Source organism: Bos taurus, chromosome 5, assembly GCF_002263795.3.
Source record: "Bos taurus isolate L1 Dominette 01449 registration number 42190680 breed Hereford chromosome 5, ARS-UCD2.0, whole genome shotgun sequence".
NCBI lineage: Eukaryota > Metazoa > Chordata > Mammalia > Artiodactyla > Bovidae > Bos > Bos taurus.
Window position 1 is genome coordinate 67883600 of NC_037332.1, and position 21888 is coordinate 67905487.

At 43.0% G+C, this 21888-nt stretch overlaps 1 protein-coding gene, 1 non-coding gene and 1 pseudogene across 2 annotated transcripts in view; 2 read left to right on the forward strand and 1 right to left on the reverse strand.

Moving 5' to 3' along the window:
* Positions 1-5402: 5402 nt before the first annotated feature.
* On the reverse strand, positions 5403-5474 carry TRNAA-UGC (transfer RNA alanine (anticodon UGC)). Its single transcript has one exon. It is a non-coding gene; the product is annotated as a tRNA-Ala (tRNA).
* Positions 5475-5812: 338 nt separating this feature from the next.
* LOC101906262 (large ribosomal subunit protein uL6-like) lies at positions 5813-7363 on the forward strand (annotated as a pseudogene).
* Positions 7364-15338: 7975 nt separating this feature from the next.
* Positions 15339-21888, forward strand: part of TXNRD1 (thioredoxin reductase 1) — a 63037-nt gene continuing 56487 nt past the window's right edge. Inside the window, exons 1-2 of the mRNA NM_174625.5 lie at positions 15339-15424; positions 16887-16981. The gene's annotated coding sequence lies outside the window, so the exon portion shown is untranslated. The remainder of the gene's footprint in view (positions 15425-16886; positions 16982-21888) is intronic.

Consider the following 21888-nt stretch of genomic DNA (forward strand, 5'->3'; position numbering starts at 1 on the left):
CATATACATTCTTGTAAATAGTTGATTCTTTTAATTCTTTCAACAAATGTTGGAGGGGCTGCTTTTGTACATAAAAGATGTAAGTTCTGCCTTTCATGGGCTCGTAGTCTATTGTGGCTCATTAGTCATCACAAGCAGAGGACTCTGCTTCTCTGAGCTTTTGTTTCTTCATCTATGAAGTGAGGATGTAGTGAGGTTGTATGTAAAATGCCCATACTGTTCCTGACACATAGTCAGTGCTTAGTAGTAGCTGCTAGTTCATGTTAATATTATGCAGCCATTAAAAATGATTCACATAGAATTTTTAATAATAGTAAGGGGAAATTTTCTGTACTATAATGATTAATGAAAAAATAGAATTTAAAGTAGTGTTTATATAATAGTCACATCTTGCTTCGAAAAGTATAGGAAAAAACTGGAAAGAAATGCACAAAATGGGAATAATCACTCAAATATTTGTGCATCTATCTTGCCATGCTATAGGTACTGAGGAAACACAGGTGAATAAGAGCTGATTCTTCCTTAGGGGAACATTTTACTTATTCTGGGGGAACCTTTTTAGTAGGGGAGACAGATGATCACAATCCAGTATTGGCTGAAGTATAGGGAGAAGTCAGGCAAGCTGCCTTGACCTCTGCTGTGAAGAGGGGATGGTGGTATTAGTCACTGAGAAAGGGGACGGAGTTTAGACTAGGGAACATGATGACTTTTGTTTTGGACACATTGTGATTGTACAGTGTGGATATATATATAGGCTCGTGGGTGTGTAAGTCTAGATGAGCAGGAGATAGAGATTTGGGAAGGCTTAATCGCCAGGTGAGGTTTGAGGCTGTGAGAATAGACGGAGACACTCAGGGAAAGTTTGCAAAGTAAAGTGACAGTTAGGTCTTGATTACGTACAGACGGTGAAATTTTGAATAATTTTGTTTTCTTCCTTTGCTTTATTCATTTAAAAAATTCCTACCATGTAAATGTGTTTCCTATAATGCGCATGTGTTTTGATTAGAACAAGGTGTGGCTACGTGTGACAGCAGACCTACAACAACAGTGGCTTAAAGTAGATCTAGGCTTACTTCTCTGTCGCCTAAGAGAAGTTTAGACAGAAGTAATGCGTCCAGGGCTTAGACGGTACTCTACCATGTTGGAGATGATACCGAGTCCTCCTGTCTTTATGTTCCACAGTCCTGAGTGTTTGTCTTCTATCTCACATCCCGAGATGAGTGCCCCAACTCCAGTCATCAGTTGGAAGAAGAGTTGAAGGACGACATGTCCTTTCCATTTGAGAACAATTTCTGAATCTTGCTCCTGACAGTTCGTTTACTTCCTATAGGCCATAATATTGTCACTTAGCCATATATTTGTTGAAAGAAGATGGGGCAATGAAATCGTTATTTTGGGGAGCTAAAAATCAAGAATCTAGTTAGTGATACTAGTAACATCTAGGTTTTGCCTGTGGAAAAGCTGAGGTTGGTTTGTCTGAAGGAATTAGTACAATAATTTCCATATAAAACATACATTCATATCCTACTTCAATCTTAAGAAGAGGCACGATACTAAGGTCAAGATGGTAGTAAGTTGGAAAATACTTCGTCTTCTTAGAAAGGCCAATGACCAAACATTGAACCAGAGGCCTAGTAAGCTCACTTAATGGTTAACATTGAACCCTGTCAAGATAAGTAGGTCATCTAGCTTCCTTTATTGCAACACAGCCTCAAGAGAGTTCCTGAAATTATTGAAAGATTAGGTGACAATTGTAAACCTGTAGATAAAGGAGTTCAGAAATACTTTGGTCTGTCCTTAGAATGGAAAAGTTGGTCTTAATACATCTGAGGTTATAAATGAGATGTAGGTCACTTTTAATTCAGATCAGGCTCTGGAGTATTATTTGCCAATCCGGAAGATTCAAGGCTGATTTATGGGTGACCACACACCTCCACCAATGACTGGTCATCAACTGTCTTGGGATTAATAATGATAATAAACTGTATAGTACTTATTCCATCTGTAAGATCTAAAAGCTGTTTACAACTATTAATTAATACATGACTCCTTGACTGGTGGTGAGGGTGGCTGATCTCTAGTCTTACAAGATGAAATGTATGAGGGACTTCCCTGATGGTGCACTGACTAAGACTCTGTGCTGCCAGTACAGAGGGGGATGGGTTCACACCCTGATTGGGAAACTAAGATCCCACATGCTATGCAGCCAAAAAAAAAAAAAGAGAGAGACATCTGAGACTTGACTTCAGTAAAGCCTGTTCCTCCTGAGGTTCTGCTGGCCAGTTGTTTTCTAGGTTAAAAATGTTTTCTTTCCTCTAGAATTGAAATGGGACACCATGAGACCTAAAACAAATGGGGTGTAGGAAGGGAATGTTTATGCTTGTTCCAGTGTCTGTACATATAATACAAAATGCATGTACTATTTTTTTTTAAGTTCCTCATGTCTTTTCATTTCTTTTACCAATTTGGTTGAGAAAATTATGTTTTTCTTTTACCAGGGAAAGAACAAGCTCTGAGCCATGAGAATGGATGACTATGAAAAATGACATGCTTAAATATATACTGCTAATTAAAAGAAAGATGAATAGGTTACCCCCTTGAATTAAGTTTTTTTTTTTTTTTTTTGAATTAAGTTTTATACAGAGTCTAGTGTAACACATTTTAAACAGTTATTGTGGGAAAATCCTAATACTGAGGCCTTCCTTAGATTTGTGCCATGCCTAAAGGACATAACGATGATAAGAACAACTCAAATATTGAATACCTATACCACATTCTGAGCCGTTTACATCTACTTACTCATCTAATTTCCACAACTGCCACATAAACTGCAGGTACTGTTTCTTTTTTTTAAAAAAATCACCATTTACTTCTCAGTAAACTGAGGCACACAAAGGTACTGGAAACTTCCTAAGGACGTGCCACTTGTCAGCAGAAATGCCAGGTTATGTGACGTCAGAGGAGGCTCCCGTAACTATTGCTCTGTACTGCTTGTCAGTAGAAAGCTGTCTGAGGCTACGGGACCAGCTCAGATATTCACAGAAGAGAAGACCCAGGCACATTTGGAGGCAGAAGTGCTTAAATATTAAATAGTCCTGGATACAAGAGAAGGAGGTGATGTTTAAGGGATGTTGTGTTCCCAGGACCATTTGGAATTAGAATAGGTCATGGGGCTGTGGTAAAGGTGAGCTTTACTGTTAAGTCCCTACCCTTCTGAGATTGCAAAGAAGTCTGGATATAGAGAGCTGCTGTGCAGAGGAGCTATAGGAGGGAAAGTAGTTTGTACCTGAGGACCTTGAACATTCAGGTGTGTGCTGGAACTGGTTCTTACTAGGTCAAGAGAGCCATGGTTAAACATCCAGGGATTTTGCAATCAGGTTGGTAGCTTGAAATCAGCCTAAGTGGGGGTTTTTATACCATGGAAATTGGCAAATGCTCCAAATGAGGGCTTCCCCCCACTACAGTCCAAAGCTGGTTTCCCAGAACACCTTAGAGTCTTTTCTCTACTTCACTAACATTTGAAAGCCTGCCATCCTACCAGTTGAATTCCAATCTCGAGTGAGTGCCTGCCTGCTATGGGGAAGGCACTGTGCCAGGTACTAGGGGTGCAAAAACCAGCCCCTGAATGAAAAAGACTATGGTGGAGAGAGAACATGGGGCCTGTGTCCTGGACTAGCTATTAGACCTTTGGCCACTCACTTGTCCTTGGTTTACTATCTGCAAATGGAGGTGATGATACATCTCCCAGAAGGTTATTAAGATGATTAATGAGAACATGACATGTAAAGCTCCCGCCAGAGAGGTGCTTAGTAAGCGACAGTTCTGAGAGTGGCAGCCATGTAAACAGAAAGCTTTAATGTAGCTTGACGTAAAAAATAAAGATGGAGTGACTAATGCTGTGTTTGATCAGAGAAGGCTTCACAGAGATTATGGTCCCCCAAGCAGGATTTCAGAGTTTTCAAGGTAGATCTTTCATGGATGAATTCTGACCTGATTCTTGTCAGAAAATTCATCCTTTCTTTTGTCCCTAGAGCATGTTCCTTTTGCCTCTTTTTCGGCCCATACCTCACTATACATTACTGAATAGTAAGACAAACAGTAGATTTAGAAATAGGCACACCTAGATTTATATCCTGACTTCAGCACACCTGCTTTGTGACCTTTGGCAAGATTCTTAACTTCCTGGAATTTCTGTTTCTTATTTTATAATATGGTGTAATACTTGGGTTATTGTGAGGATTAACTGAAAATGTAGGGGACAGAGCCATACACTGAACTGCCTTGGGAACCCCAGACTGACCCTAGCATTTATTTACTGTTTCATCTCCCCTTACATTTTGGCATCTCATGCAAAAACACGCCATTTCTTTTCTACTACGGTGTCTTTATACATGATTCCCTCTGCCAAGAAAAATTCAGTTCATGAGGTAGAAGAGCATCGTGGTAAGAGCCAAGGGCTGGGTATCAGCCTCAGCTCTGCCATTCATTAGCGAGGTGACCATGGGAAGATGATTTTTGACTCTATACCTCAGTTTTTTCAGTTGTCTGTAAAATGGGGAAAATAATGGTATCTCACTCATCAGATTATTGCGAGGATTAAATTAGCCATATAAAAACCCAAGTCTATGCCTGGTACATGGTAAGCACTGAAAACCTCTCAGGACTTCATCCCACTCCCATTCCTACCACGTTTATTATTCCTCCAGATATAATTCAAATATCACCTGCTTTGTGAAGTCTTCTTCAATCTCCCTACACCTTCATTCACTTGCCCTCTGTGAAGCTGATGGACCACCACGTGTTCCAGGTACACTTCCTAAGCATATTGCAGGGTGTTATTTTATCCAGATCACCCCATATGTTCTTATTTACTATCCCAGCTGCCCTCTGCGTGTGATCAAATTTTTGAAGGTCAAATTCACCTTTATAGGAGGACTGAGAATCTTTGATAGCTGACCCTGTCATGTAGAGACTCTCCCCTCCCCTTTTCCTCTTAGAAAAAGATTGAATCTACAAGTTAACTAGTCATATCCCTATTGTACAGATTGAGGCTTTCAACAAATAATTATTTTAAAATATTAATGTATGTATTTGGCTGCACTGGGTCTTAGTTGGGCACATGGGATCTTCAGTTGCAGCATGTGGGATCTAGTTCCCTGGGCCCCCTGCATTGAGAGACCTGAGTTTTGGCCACTGGACCACCAGGGAAATCATTCAACAAATATTTATTGAGCAGTTACTAAGTGTGGGCCCTGAATTAAGTGCTGGGAAGACTGTGGGGGACATAAATAATCTTTGCCACATGTGGCTATTTACATTTAAATTAATTAAACATAAATGAAACTTAAAACTCACATCTGTACTTCTCGTATTTTCTGAGCATTAAACAGGGAGAAATCAAATGGAGATGCTGGGAATTGAACCCAGGACCTCATACATGCAAAGCATGTGCTCTACCACTGAGCTACATCCCCAAGTGCTCTAGTTGTGCTTTATTTGTTCAATAACTACATGTGGTTAGAGGCTATTGAGTTGGACAGTGCTGATACAGAATATTTGCATCATCACAGAAAGTTCTATTGAACTAAGCTATTCCGGAGGGGAGGCTGACATTGATCAAATATCCATACATGAAAATATAACTGCAACTGTGGTAAATACTAATCAGAAAGAATGCATGGTGACACAGCATTTCAGAGGGCAATTTGGCAAGACGTGTTTGAACGAAGATTTGTTAAGTGAGTTAGCAAAGCCTATAGTTAGATTAATTAAAGAGATTGAACTTTCTTTGCTACATCTACTGTGGGAATGAACCATTCTCAGCAATCAGACTATTACAGAAAATGCCAGTGTTACTTTGAAGGGATGCACAGTTATTGTGAAGAGTCCTAAAGGCACCCTGTGGAGGGGCTTCAATCACATCAATGTAGAGCTCAGTCTCCCTGGAAAGAAAAAGAAGGGGCTCCAGGTTAATAGATGGTGGGGAAATAGAAAAGAATTGACGACTCTTTGCACTGTTTGTAATCATGCACGGAACATGATCAAGGGTGTAACACTGGACTTCTGTTACATGATGAGGTCTGTGTGTGCTCGCTTCTCCATCTATGTCAAGAATGTTTCTCTTCTTGAAATCCAAATTTGGGGAGGTGAAAAATACATCCCCTTGGGGTTCAGATGAAGCAAGATGTTGCTTGTTCAGTGTCTCAAGCCCAGAAAGATGAGTTGATTCTTGAAGGAAACAACACTAAGCTTGTTTCAAATTCAGCTGCTTTGATGCAGCAAATGATAACAGGTAAAAACAAGGATATTAGGGACTTCCCTGGTGCTGTAGTGGCTAGGAATCCCCGCTCCCAATACAGGGGGCCTGGGTTTGATCTCTGGTCACGGAATTAGATACCCCCATGTCTAACTAAGACCCAGCACAGTAAAAAAAAAAAAAAAAGAAAGAAAGAAAGATTATTATTTTTTTAAACAAACAAGAATATCAGAAAATTTTTGAATGGGATCTGTCTTTCTGAAAGGGAACAGTTCAGCAAGCTGATGAATAAGATCTGAGTGGTCTGGCTACAGAAACAGCAAGATGCCAGATGGTTTTTTGGACTCATTTGTGATATTTAAAGATGCAATAAAAGCTCTTTTGATTTGAGGGGTGAAAAAGAGATTGAAAAAAAAGGCTAATGGCTAGGGCATAGAGATGGAGAGATTTGGGTGACTCTCAAAAGAGGTAGAAGGACCACAGAAGACCTTGTAGAAAAAGGGTGAGAAAGCTGAGAGGCTTAGTAACTTGACTCTCTAATCAGTGATAGAAACCCAGATTTGACTTAAGTCTGTGCTGCATAATGGATGTATATTCAAAGGACTTTACCTCTGTAATTTACAGATCTCATCTTGCTACTTTCCTCTTTGGAAATCACCAAATTTCCCTAGATTATTTCTTCAGCAAAAAATATGCTATAATAATTTCCTTCTTAGACAAAACAAACCCAAAAAAACCTTCCTACATCCCTCTTCAGCTACTTTCCCGTTTTGTTTTTTTCCTTCTTCTGTTTTTACAACAAAACTCCTTGAAAGAGTTGGCTATACTTAGTACCTCCAGGTAGCTCAAGTGGTAAAGAACGTGCCTGCCTATGTAGGAGATGCAGGTGACTCAGGTTCAATTCCTGGGTCAGGAAGATCTCCTGGAGGAGAAAATGGCAATCCACTTCAGTATTCTTGCCTGGGAAATCCCATAGACAAAGGAGCCTGGTGTGGGCTACAGTCCATGGGGTTTCAAAACATGACTGAGTACACATGCGTTACCTCCATGTCCTTTTTGCTTTTTTTCTGTTTCTTGTTGAACCTCCTCTACTTAGGCTTACCTCCTCCCTCACACATCCTTATCATTTTCAATGAAGTCAGCAATGACTTTGCTGACTCAATCCTTATCTTGTAGGATTTCTTAGCAACACCTGATATAACCGATCTTCCTTTTTGGATCACGTTTTCCTCGGCTTTTGATGTACCACATTCTCTTGTTTTCCTTCATTGCCCTCCAGCGCCTTCTCAGCCTCCTTTGCTGGACATGTCTCCTTTGCACTTTGCCAGGGCTCAGTCCTGGATTGTCTTCATTTCTCCAAATACATTAACTTACTAGGTCATTTCATATAGTCCCATGATGGCTGATTTTATGGTACCCAGTTGTTTGATCAGACTGATACCAGTCTAGATGTTGCTGTGAAGGTGTTTTGTTTGTTTTTTGACATGATTAATAGCAAAATCAATAGACTTTGAGTAAAACAGATTACTCTCCATAAAGTAAGAAAGCTTCCTATAATCAGTTGAAGGCCTTACGAGAAAAGATTGAGATTTTTTTTCCTCTCCTTTTTCAGAGGAAAAAAAATTGGGCCTTCATGCTCAAGACTGCAACATTAAGACTGCTGGAGTTTCCAGCCTGCTGGCCTGTTCTATAGGTTTCAGACTTGCCAGCCCCGACATCCTGTGAACCAAATACATCTCTCTCTGTCTGTGTTGCTTTTGTTTCTCTGAAGAACCCAACATTATATACAATTCTATATCCATGGCATTAAGTATCTTTTATGTTTGACTTCCAGTTTTTATTTCTAATGCTGACTTCTCCCTTGAATTCCAGATTTGCATACCAACTGCCTACTCAAAAATCCCCATTTGAATAGCAGTAGGTCTCTCAAACCACACCATGGATTTGTCCGGAACTGTTGCTTTCCATCTCTCCCGGCAACCCACTCCAGTGTTCTTGCCTGGAGAATCCCAGGGACAGGGGAGCCTGGTGGGCTGCTGTCTATGGGGTCACACAGAGTCAGACACGACTGAAGCGACTTAGCATCAGCAGTAGCAGCAGGTCTCTCAAACCACACCATGGATTTGTCCAGAACTATTGCTTTCTATCTCTCCCATCTTTTCTCCTCTTCCCTGAGCATCCCCGCTTTTAATTAAGGAGTACCCACATCTATCAGCCAAGGTCAAAACACTGGAGTCATCATTGATTTTTTTCTTTCTTTTATTCCATCCATTTGTAAAACTAATTAGCATTATCTTCAGATAATATAGTCTCACCTCACTAATCCAAACCTTCATCATCTCAGCTTGTACCACCCACAGTAATTTCCCGACTGGTCTGCGTTCCTCCACTTTTGAGTTTCGATCTTAGTCTGTTCTCCACACAGCAGAGCAATCCTGTAAGGGTGCAAATTAGATCATTTCTCTCTCCTCTCTTGTGACACTTTGGCTTCTTATCACATTAAGAATGAAATCCAAAGTCCTGACTATGGCCTTTGGGATCTGACCCCTGGCTACTTCTCTGACCTCCCTCCCTACCACTTTGTGCCTCACTCATTGAATTATAGACACCCTGGTTCCTTTGCAGATCCGCAGGCAAATCAGGCAGTCTCCCCGTTTAGGAGTTTAGTATACCCTGTTTCCTCTGCTTAGAAATATTTCCCCCTTAAGTCTTGCTCCTTCATTTCACTCTGGTCTCTGCTGGAGGCCGAATATTTAGATCTGTCCTGACCTCTCTTCCCTACTTTATTCTCAGGGTACGAAGAATTCTTCCCAAAAAGCTTTTTTTTTTTTTTTCTCTCCTGTGAGGGGAGCAGTGAAGTTAGGCTGGTAACTACAGGGATTGGGCGTCTGGGATCAGGGGAGATTTTACAAAATGGGAACACTACACTGTGTTTGTGTGATGATAGGAATGATCAGGTGGGAACAAAAAGCTGATAATGCCAGAGAAGAAGGCTAATTTGAGGAGTGAAATTATTGAAGATTGAGAAGTCAAGAAAACATGAAAATCCGAACACAAGTGGAGAGGTTGGCCTTCATTAAAACAAGGATGAAGGTAGGGAGTATGCCAGCTTGGTGGTTGTGTTGGATATAGGTGGAGGTTCTTTCTGGTTATACTATTTTCTTAAAGTAAAAAGCAGGTCATGGAACTATGGCAAAGTGTAGGTGTTGTTGACTTAAAGAAAAACACAAGAGTTGGAGTTTATTCAGGCTCTTATTGAGAACTATATCCCGGAGACAGTGCTCATGATGTTTTTTTTTTCTTTTGGCTAGAAAGTCAAGCATGTGTGTGTGTGCTTAGTCGCTCAGTCATGTTCGACTCTTTGCAACCCCATGGACTGTAGCCTGCCAAGTTCCTCTGTCCATGGGATTCTCCAGGCAAGAAGACAGGAGTGGGTTGCCATGCCCTTTTCCAGGGAATCTTCCCAATCCAGGAACTGAACCCAGGTCTCCTGCATTGCAGGCAGGAGCCACCAGGGAAGCCCAGGAAGTCAAGCATAGATCTTAATAAAAGATTACTGCTAATCACAAAGGACAGGTAGCTCAACTTAATGAGTTTAGTGATTATTTAAGTGTGGGAAGATGCAAAAACCTGGGGTCATTGAATTTCTTCCTGGGACCTGCCTCTAAAAACCACGGCAATAAGAAGCCCGCGCACCACAACTAGAGTTGTTTAAGGACCTGTTTATCCAAAGCATAGAATGCTTCATCCTGCTTCCATCCTGAATTCCTCTCACGTTTGTGGGCAGTTGAATTGGGTTGCAACTTAATCCTTACAGAACTGGGTGTTGAGTGTTGAGGAGGGGGAACATCTGACTCTCTTGAGTCCTTGTGGCTGGACTAATAATAAAATTGACACAAGACAGATTAACAAGAGAAAAAGAAACAAATTTTAATTCATGCCCATGGAGCTCCCATAGAAATGGGATCCATGAAGTGGCCAAAGGAGGCAGCTTTTATATTTTTTAGACAAAGAAACAGTACATTTGTGAGGAACCGACAGGACAAAGAAACTGAGGTTCTCTGTGCCCAATTAGTGGCAAATACGAACATAGTGTGGGCTTGGGATATATTAAGTTCAGTTCAGTTGCTCAGTTGTCCGAGTCTGCAACCCCATGGACCGCAGCACACCAGGCCTCCCTGTCCATCACCAACTCTTGGAGCTTGCTCAAACTCATGTCCATGAGTCAGTGACATCCAAACAGGTTTGCTTCTATAGGCATCCTGGCCCCACATTCCCTATCTTTGGTGATAAGTGTGTCCTTCTGCCTCCAGGTGCAGGAGTGCACTTTCACATGAATGACTTCTTTCTTTCTCTCAGAGAGACAGAAAGGAGAGTCAGAGTGTCCTTCTTGCACTGGGGCCATTTCTTTATTTTTGCTGTGCTGTGTCTTCTTTGCTCTGCATGGGCTTTCTCTAGTTGCAGTGAGCAGAGGCTACTCTAGCTGTGGTGCGCGGGCTTCTTACTGCAGTGGTTTCTCTTGTTGCAGAGCATAGGCTCAAGGGTGCATGGGCTTCAATAGTTGTAGCTCATGGGCTTAGTTGCCCCAGAGCATGTGGGATTTTCCCAGATCAAGGATTGAACCTGTGTCCCTTGCATTGACAGGCAAATTCTTAACCATTGGACCACCAGAGAAATCCTGGGGCCATTTCTTAAGTAATTAGTTAAAAAAAAAATCAGCATTGAGGCACATTTTGGGGTGGCATAACCTGGGCCCCAACTTGAGCAATGCTCTTTATTTTCCTTTGTTCACAGTGTGTTAGAGGTTTGGTGTGAAAGAGTCACTCTGGAAATTGGGAAAACAAATGTATCAGTGATACAAAGGACTGCTGGGCAGCTTTGGAGACACATTGAGATTAGTGGCCTTGACTTTAAAGTGAAATTACTTTTAATTTCTTTGTTTTCTCCAGCTATGTTTTCTGGTTAAGTAGGGTTCAGAATATGTGGATATCTAGATTTAACAAGGGTGGCCCTTGCCAAGTCAGTACAATTGAGGACTTTGGACCTTAATTGGAGGTTCCTAGAGAGCCACTGAAGGTGTGAACAGAGAAGATTTGAGTGTCAGAAAGGTGACTCTAGCTCAGTGTGTGTTTAAGTGTGTGTGTATGTGTATGTGAGAAAGGCTTATTGAGGAACAGTAGTTTAGTGCAATAGTACCCTTGATCAAACACTTATGTAGACCCATTAATAGTGTGCTTAGACAACAGCTCAGGAACAGAGGGTCTTTTCCAGCATTTTCTGCACACTTACTATATATAACAGGTTCCAGGAGGGCATAATAAATCAAGCAAGATTTTGTCTTCTCAAAACTCTGTTGGATTTAGATGGTTTGTGTAATAAGGCTGTGGTTTTTCCTGTGGTCATGAATGGATGTGAGAGTTGGACTGTGAAGAAGGCTGAGCGCCGAAGAATTGATGCTTTGGAACTGTGGTGTTGGAGAAGACGCTTCAGAGTCTCTTGGACTGCAAGGAGATCCAACCAGTGCATTCTGAAGGAGATCAGCCCTGGGATTTCTTTGGAAGGAATGATGCTAAAGCTGAAACTCCAGTGCTTTGGCCACCTCATGCGAAGAGTTGACTCATTGGAAAAGACTGATGCTGGGAGGAATTGGGGGCAGGAGGAGAAGGGGACGACAGAGGACGAGATGGCTGGATGGCATCACTGACCCGATGGACGTGAGTCTGAGTGAACTCCAGGAGTTGGTGATGATCAGGGAGGCCTGGCGTGCTGCGATTCATGGGGTCGCAAAGAGTCGGACACGACTGAGCGACTGAACTGAAGAGGGAAGGAGTGATAAACACTCAGGTAGAAATCAGGTAAGTCCTCCCAGAGGAGGTGACTTTTCAAATGAGCTTTGAGGGAGGAGGCCCTTAGGCAGGGAAGATAATTTTAGGCAGGAGGAATAACAGGAACCCAGTCAACAGAGGCAAGATGTACCACTGGAACAAATGCTGCCTCATGAGAGATGGGGGGCGATGAGGCTCTTTTCCCATTAACCAGCAACTAAATAGAACTAAGGCATTCTCTGTATTTCCTGACAAGGATAAGATATCTGGGCCTGGAACTGCAGCAAGAATCGTTTGAAAGGAAAGTGAAGCTTTTTTTAATGGTAATTTTTTTTTTTTAAACATAGAAAGTAACTACATGGGGCTACTCTTGGGATGTGTGTTGTTAATATAATCTGCTCACTTAAGAACAGTGTGAAGGGGACTTCCCTGGTGGTGTAGTGGTTGAAACCCTGTGCTTCCAGTACAGAGGGGCATGGGTTTGATCCCTGGTCAGGGAACTAAGATCTGCCTGCCATATGGCCAAACAAAAAACAGTATCAAGTTAAAAATGCCTTATCTAGCCTTTTCTGGTAACTCTGCCTGTCTGTCACAGAAGGCTGTTAGAAGTCAACCTTTATCACTTGCTTTTAGCACATTAAGTTAAATGATTTTAAAGTCCTTCTGTATCCTAAGACATGCTTTTAAAATAAACTGTAGTTTCTAAAGATTTTTAAGAATGCAGAGTTATGACCCTGGTTCGTGAATTGTTTTGTGTAGCTTGAATGAAATAAGGCATATATGTGGTTAATACAGAGCTCAGCATCGCAGCCAGGAGTAAATGTTGTTTTCTCCCTTAATCCCAGCTTTATTTCCTTCACATTTACCATTCTTTGCTCTCTTAAGTCATCTTGTTTCCTGAACACTTATGTTCTAGACCCATCCTCTCTTCTCAGGACTCCAGATTGTCGTGGTCCATGCGCGGGTTGGAAAAAAATTTCCAGACATTAGAATGAGAGGGAAATAAAGTTTATTAGAGTGGGAGATGCTGTTAGAACAGTGGGCCAGCTCAAGCGAGAACTGACGTAGAACAGGGGTCCTTAGTCCACTTTTATACCCAGGGTACAAGGAGTGGGATAGGGGTCTTGCAGGTCATTTGCTGATTGGATGAGGCACATATACTGGGTGGGGGAAAGAGTCAGGCAAATACCTTCTCCCTGTGGGGTAGGAGGGGAGGCAGGTTGTACGGCTCAGGAGGATCTGAAATCCATTAACAGTTACAACATGGGGGAGAAAGGACAATAAGGGTCTGGTTTTTCCATACCTGCATTCCAAGACCCTCCTTGGTTTTATCTGCTCTTTCGTCTTTGGGTCACCGCAAGAAGCAGGTGAGACATGCGCATAAATAACCACCACACAGGGAGAGTGTCAGTTTAGCGTCTGGTGTGTTGCGATTCATGGGGTCGTAGAGAGTCGGACATGACTGAGCGACTGAACTGAACTGAACTGAGGGGAACAAAACTTTTCACCCCAAAATGTGTCTCTTTGGTTTGAGGATTCTTTGGGGTCGATTATTTTTAAGAAACAAATCCTCAGGAAGAACTTTTTACCTTGTCCCCTTACCTGCCAACAGGGCCTATTCCAGGAAAAACAATTATCATCATAGAAAAGTATAACGTGAACTGGGTGTGGTAGACTGGGGGAACTCAGCAAGGCCTGTTTGATTGAGGTTCTCTCTGGGTCCCGCTGTGCCTGTGTGCCTGTGTGCTCAGTTGGTCTGACTCTTTGCAACGCTATGGACTGTTAGCCCACCAGATTCCTCTGTCCATCAGATTCTTCAGGCAAGAATACTGGAGTGGGTTGCCATGCCCTCCTCACGGGGATCTTCCTGACCTAGGGATCAAACCCGAGGATCATACCCGCATTTTTTTTGTCTCCTGCATTGGCAGGTGGCTTCTTTACCACTAAGCCACCTGGGAAATCTGCATGACTGAACAAATGTTTATCAGACATTTGCTCATTTTCTTCTTCCTGTAAATTTCCTTTCTTGCCTTTGAAGTCCCAAACCCTTTACCTCCTTCTTCTCTGGGACAGTATACAAGCTTCATCCTGCCTAACTTTTCCTTGGACCTCATATTCTCATGTTAATTTTGTACGTATGTAATTAAATTTTATGTTCTCCTGTAATTTGTCTCATGACAATTCAATTCCTAGACCTCTAGAAGAACCGAGGAGACTGGAGAAAAGGTTTTTTCCCCTCCCCCAAATGTATAGTGTATGTGTGTGTGCATATGCGTGCGTGTGCATACATTCAGACTCCGAGGGGCTTCACTAAACCTCTGCCTTGCACTGGGAAAGGGACTCAAAGGAGCAAATTGTGGCTTCATGGATTCTTTAGAGACCAGCAACCCTTTCACCTGAGCGTGCTTCAGTCAGGCAGTAACCATCACAGTGGAAAAGGCATTCAGTTATTTATTTATTCAGCAAATATTCATAGCCACCTACCAGTACCAAGTGCTGAGTAAGAATATGAGTAAGAGCAAGGAAGTATGAGAGAGTGTGGCTCAACTGGGCAGCTGGCTGCAGGTGGCCTGCATGACTGGAGTTAAATACACTCTCAGTTTTCCTTAAGACAAACATGACAAACCGAAATCTGAGTGGGATAAGGAAGAAGTACTACAAAGCGAAGTTATGCTTGGTAAGAATTTGTCACTTTTCAGAATTAGTCAGGATGGACTGGAAGTTTCTTTTAAAAGACACATCACTTCCTTTACAGAATCACCACACTGACTAATCCATTACCATAGGGTAATGGATCCCAAACTGCTGTTCACTAGAATCATTCAGGGAGTTTTAAAAAACCTCAGTCACCCAGGTCGCACCAATACCAATTATTAATACATCAGAATGTTTGGGAGTGTGTACCAGGTGTCAGTATTTTTAAAGTTCCTTGCCTGATCACAGTGGTAACAAAGTTCCAGAGTCACTGCCTGAGGGCATAGTCCAGTTCAGTTAAGGCACACTCTTTTGGTTCCGGTTCCACATAGTTCCTTAAATTGCGTTTGCACCTTTCTTGGGTTGGGGGCGCTGTAAGCAGGAAGAGGATGTGCTGTCACCCAATTAGGAGATCCCACTTTGCTAAGCCCATCCGCGCGGTCGACAGGGCTGCACGAGGAGTGGATTTTTGCTTTGTCATTCTGACTCTGGCGGTTTGCCCGCCCATTTAAGGGGAGGGCGTGGCTTCTCGGAGCCACTGGGAACCCGCGGACCTTTCGTTCAGTTCGCTCCAGTCCCGCATTGCATCCGGAGCTGAAGGTGCTGGCACGTCCGGAGGATCGCCGGGTGTCCAAGGGCTCGCGTTCGTGTAAGCTTCGGGTTCACTGGAAACGGAGGAAGCCTGGAGCCCCCGGGCTGTGAGGTCGCCGGGCCCAGAGCATCCTCCTGCCGGATGCCTTGGGATGCAGGGGGAAGGGAGACGTTTGAAGGCGTGTCTGAGCAGGGGTGAGGCTTCTCCAGGCGAGGGAGCTTTTTGGCGTCGGTCGTTGTTTCGCCCGGGTCGGTGAAAGCTTAGCGCGTCGGTAGGTGAGACCGGCCCTCTGTCGACTGGTAGTTTCCTGTCTAGCTTTTCTTTATAGGGACGGTTTGCAGAATATTGGAGAAAAATGGGGTTTTGTATCATTTCGTAGAGCACGAGTAGGTGCAAATACGATGAATAGATAGACAGAGCCTTGTCGGCCTTAAGCGAGTGTAGCAATTTAAGGATGCCTTTCGAGTAATCTTCACACCACTGAATCTTAAGAAATTGCGAGAGGTTGGCAAGTCATATGTGTCTCCGTGTGTGCAAGCGGAGAGACCACGCTCAGACTGCTGTGACTCCCCAGGCTGTTACAGGAGACAACCAAGAGGAACTGGTGCTCATCTCACTGTATCAGGCAGGGTAGGCGTGTAAAGGCTGCACTGCACTGCCGGGTTTGAATCCTGGCTCTGCTGTTGGGTAGCTTGCTTGAATTTGGGCAGGAAAGTGTTTCTGTGCCTCCTCCCTATCTGTGAAATGGACCTGATAAAACATATTATGAAACGGTAGTGGTGAAGATCCAGGATTAATACATGCAAAACACTGCAGAATCGGACCTGCTGTTATTGTTATTATCAGACTATACTTTTGGGTGCTTGGGTGGTTTTTGTCTGATGAATGGACCTGATGTCAGGATAACTGGAGTCTATTTTTAATTCTCACTGACTCATTCTCTACCTGAGTTCACCCGTTTGTAAAATTGGACCAGTTGCACCCAGGCTGTCATGTAGGGTGTTGCTTTATTATTTCAAGGCTCTTAAATAAAAGCACCCTCAGTGGGCAGAGTGTCCTTAATCTTGCCCCGTGGTTTCAGATTTCAAAGAAACTTTGGAAGTTGGTTTTCTGCATGCTTTAGCGATGCAGAGTTCAAAGAAAGATTAAGTTGGGAGGTGTTTTTAATAAAAACTGAGATAATTGTGCCTTAGCCTTCTTTATGAGGCTTTTCTGAATTCTGGACTTGCCGGGAAAGTAGGACGTGTATTTTAGCGAGACTTGTTTATCTTAGAGTCCGGCCGGAACCCTGGGGTTTGTCGCTGGTCGCGATGCCACGTTTCCAGGCCGCGTGCAGGTGCGTGGGTCCGAGACCCGAGCCGGCGCGCGGCCGTGGTCAAGGTCAGGGCCGGGGCTGGGGCCGGGCAGTCGCCGGGGGGAGTGCAGTTGAGGACGCGGAAGCCCCGCCCTCGCCGCGCACTTCCCGCCGCGGCCCCGGGGCGGAAAGACTGACCCGCTCAGTTCTGCTTTTGTGCCACAGAGGACGGGCTGGGCCTCGAGGGAGCGCTGTCCGAACGGACCTCCAAAACCCTTGTGAAACGGAGAAAGATAGGCCACCATGGTCCGACCCTGAAGGTAGGTGGGAGACCTTAACGTCTGTTTTACCCGCCTGAACTGGGAACAAGCTCACCGAGCCGGTCGTGGTGTCAGACCCAGGGTGATTGTGAGCGAACCTCCAGAAGGAGCACATCCTTAGACAAACGACGAAGAAACGCCGGCGCCTGCTCACTTGTGAATCAACGTGGATGAGACACATTTCAGAACTGGGAAGCTTGGCAGGGCAAAGGGACCTATTTTCATCTCTTTTCCTTCCTATTTCCCTCCCTCTCTTTTCCAGTAAATCTAAATAACTTACTTTTTTTTTTTTTTTTTTAGCAGCAGTGTAAACTGCTGAAAGTGAGTTGTTTAGAAAAGTACCGAGAAAAGTGGATGGTTATCTTTGTCCGACCCTATCATCTTCCTTTTTAATTCTCGGGGAGGGAAACCCAGAAACCCCAGGCTCAGGGGAGAGCAAACTCAAGCTCCTGGAGTGAGTTCATTTCCCTGCAGTGGTCTCTTTTCTAGCTCAGAGTTAGCCGGGTAGAACCAAAGGAAAGAAAGAAATCTTTCCTTTGGGTGGTGGTGAGCTGATGGCAGTCCTCCCTTAGGACCATCTACTGAGGGCTGGATGGGTCATGGCCTACCTCACTGGCCCAATGCTGGCGGGCAGGATGCACCTTTGGAGGGATGTGCGCCATGGATGATGTTCTATTAATACGTCAGGTGTGGGGGTACTCAGAATCTGATCACCTTGATATATCTGCTTTAATTTTTGCTGATTTTTTTTTTTTTTTTTGGTCATCCTTGTTTAATTGTATCTGTAATTTTTAAGAGATGGAACTCATACTTGACCATTGCCGTCTTAAGTAAGCTTGAGTTCTCAGTTAAGTCTAACAGTGTATTTAGATATGTTTGCCTTCAGGATGACGGTAACAATTACTTTGCGTTTTTATTTACTTTTTTTCTAAAAGAATCATTACCTTTTTGAAGAATGGGTATAGAAAATGGCGATAGACTTCAAAGACACAGTAAATAATGGAAAATAATTGAAATAAAAAGGCTTTTGTTGTTTAGTCACTCAGTCATGTCCTGCTCTTTTTGCTTCACCATGGACTGAAGCCTGCCAGGCTCCTCTGTCAATGGGATTTCCCAGGCAAGAATACTGGAGTGGGTTGCATTGCCATTTTCTCCTCCAGGGAATCTTCCTGACCCAGGGATCAAACCCACATCCCCCCAATCTGCATGGGCAGGCAGATTCTTTACCACTGAGCCACCCCTAAAAAGGCTTTTAGCTTTATATAAATTATATTTTGTTACTCAAACCTTTAGTTTGCAAGTAAAATGAAACAAAGTCCTATTAATATTCCTTTCTGTCTGATCTCTCTACTTGTGTCATAAATTTGCACTTAAAAAGGTGTATAGGCATTTGATCTTTATATCAATTCTATAGATGATCTTGGCTTTAATACCAATGGGAGTAAAAAGAATGTTTATGAATTTTTTAATAAGCTTTGCACCCACTTAATTGATAAGATCTGATGTTCTCAATTCTATATGATCATAGTTAATTTTAGCCATTTAACGAAGTGCAGTGCCATGAATGAAAAGCCTACTGCCAAATTATAATTAAAATTTTAAAAATTATTTAGCACATCTCTTCCAAGTAAACTTATCACTCTCCTTTGTATCATTTATTTTTGTTTTTTAATGAGTACTAAAAAATGGAAGAAGACAGCTAGGTAAGGACTACTGCTTTGAAATGTTTATGAATTTGCAGCAAATTGACCACATTTGGGGCTAAATGGTAGGTCCTGAAATTCTTAGGGAAAATTGGGTTTGAGTGGAGAAAGGCATTTATTTAGTGGAGAATTGAGTGCTTATAGGATTAGTGCTAAATTCTAAAGTCCACACCTTAAAGGTTAAGATTTCCTGCTTTAATTGCAACCTAAATAATGAAGTGGGAGTTCATAAAAATGTCTGCTTTTCTTTTCTCCTCTTATACTGTTTCTTCATTTGCCTTCCTTTCCCCTCAATAAATGGCAGCAGCACCAAAATCCACCTTGTATTTACAGTGAACTAACTGTAGGAGACCAGGGAGTAGGGTCCTACTGGAAGGAACTGATACGTTTAGATGATAAAGGCTTTAAAGAAGTGCCTTTCAAAAAAACTGAAGTCTACCTGGAATGCGTGGCACCCCACTCCAGTACTCTTACCTGGAGAATCCCATGGACAGAGGAGCCTGGTAGGCTGCAGTCCGTGGGGTCGCTAAGAGTCAGACACAGCTGAGCGACTTCACTTTCACTTTTCACTTTCATGCATTGGAGAAGGAAATGGCAACTCACTCCAGTGTTCTTGCCTGGAGAGTCCCAAGGACGTTGGAGCCTGGTGGGCTGCTGTCTATGGGGTCGCACAGAGTTGGACACGACTAAAGCGACTTAGCAGGGCTATATCTGAGGTCTTATTCATTGAACTCTCTGGAAGGGGCTAGGTTCTGCCTTTTAATTTATTTTAAACAAGCCCCCTTAGGTAATTCTTTTGATATATATCCCATTTTGAGATTTACTTTAATGTGTGAGGTAGTTTGGTCAAGATTAGTTGCTAAATAATTAGAATTGAGGAAAACCAAACAAAAGATTATGGCTTAACACCCAAAAGGTATTTTAGTTAAATATTTTAGTATAAAGGTAAATATTTTAGTTCTTAAGAGCAAGTTTGCAAATTTTCTTACAGGAAATCTTAATGTAAATTAGCATCTCCTGGATTCCAGAGTTTTGAAACCCTTGTACAAAATGAATGTCTGTTGGTGGTATTGAGAGGAAAAGCAAAGTGAGTGAAAAAGCACTTGCTGGAATAGGAAGGGCCAAACATAGTTAAGACTTAAGTAGTTTGAGAGAATAACTTGGGGAGATAAGACTAAAACTTGCAACATGGGACTTAATTTATTCCAGGCAGTAACAGGAGAGGTGACAGACACAGAGCAGTGCGTTTTGATGAAGACCCAAGTGAATTATGGAGCCAGTGTCGGGGAAGCTCAGGGCTGATAGTGTGGTGGTCAGGCTGCGGGGCCTGGGGTGGGCACTGAAATAGGCAGGTCTCCTTTCAAGCTGAACTTCTAAAGTTACCAGAAACCAGAAACTCCTGACTGAATGGATATCAGGAAATGGAGCGGTAATTTAATAACTCTGCAAGTCCACTTTCTTTCTTAATACTCTACCAAAATGAGTAGAAAACTCGATTCTGTCCTCTGAGACAGTCCCTTCTGGGGAGATTAGTAATGTCTGTGCTTTTCAGCCTAATTAAAGTTAAGGCCTAAAGAGCGTTGAAGGACTGCTTTGACCCTGGTTTCTTAAAAAGGTAAGAGGTAAGGACTAACAATGTTTAAAAGGGGCATAGATTGTTCATACTGCAAATATATTTATCTGGTGCTGATTCTACAGTACAATTTTTAGTAGCTGTGAATCTGCGGTGAGACCCAATGCCTTCTCTCACTTTAACCAAGAGATGACTCAAACCTCTTCGCTGTCCTTGTACAATGGTGTCACTGTTCTGGTCCAGGCTTCAGATTTCTTTTCGCCTTTATGTTTTGTGTTCATTTGCCAGGCCTGACTGTTTCCCGTGTAGGTGCCTTCTGCCTCTGTTACCTTTTGCCCAGGATGCTTCAGGTACTCATGCCTTCTGCCTCTACAGTCTCTTAACTGGCTGCCCTCTTCTCTCTTCCTGCCCCTCCTGTCCCTCCTGTCCATCTGCTGCATAGTCATCTTCCTGACTGCCTGTTTGCTGCCCCTGGATCTGCATCCAGGATAAAGTGTACATTTCTTAATTTGGTTTTCTGTGTTCCCCAGGGTTTGGGCTCAACCTGCTTTTCTGGTTGTCTCTTGCTCTGCTCCCTTGCCTATACTGGAAGCTCGTGGGAATACTGTTGCAGCTATAGTCCCTAACATTTCCCTCCTTTGGTCTGTTCTTTGTTTCATTTCAAAAGTCATTTTCTGACTTTTCTTCCTGCTCAGACCCATTTTTCCACCTGCCTACCTGGGTCAGAGTACAAGGCCAGATTTGCCTCTTTCCCCTCCTCTGTGCCCCCTCAGTACTCCCACAAATGAAAAGAGGAGTTCTGCCAATATCAAGAGTGAACAGCTAGACTTATTCTTAGTGCCTCTGTTTCCCAATCTGTCTTAGGATCTCATCAGATATTTAAATGAGCGTGCCTGTCATTGAAAGTAGCTACCATGTATTGAATGTGTCTTCTGTGCTAGCTTCTAAATGCTGTGATCACTAGTTGATTTAATCGTCAGAAGAGTGCTATCAAGGAGGTGGTATGATCCAGTTTTCCAGTTGACAGAGTGGAGGCCCTCAGAACTTAAGGAGTACGCCCAGATGACACAGTGGCAGAGCCAGGATGGAGCGCAGGGCTGTCTGTAAAGCTCACTGTGCTGTTCTCACACTTCTGGCACTTGGCTTTGTGTTATCTCTTTTGGGATGCATGCCTGATCTCTCAGGTGTGATTGTATGTTCATGACTCATGGCTGAGCCCATGCAAATCTTGGTATTCCTAGCATAGTTCTGGCAAATTGGCGTTGGTGTGCAGCATACCTGCAGACTGGAATTGCGTTCCTCTGTGCCTACTACGTTGTACCTTCCTTTAGGACAAAAATGGTTTATTTTGTGTCTTCCATGTGTTGTGTTAATACCTGGTAGGCACTCAGTAAATACTTGTGGAATGAATGGTTGATGGCAGAGCCAGAGGACTGACTTTAGTGAGGGATTTAGCTATGAGGTGTCTGATTTTGTGAAAGTGGACTGTCTCTATCAGTGATTATGCCCAAAGTGGTTCAGGAGAGGTTCTAGGCAGCATATAATGCAGTTCAGACTTTTAAGGAGCTGTGTGATTGGAGCATTGTCCACTTAAACAAGTTATGTAGCTGTGTCCAGGTCAACTGAGAAGA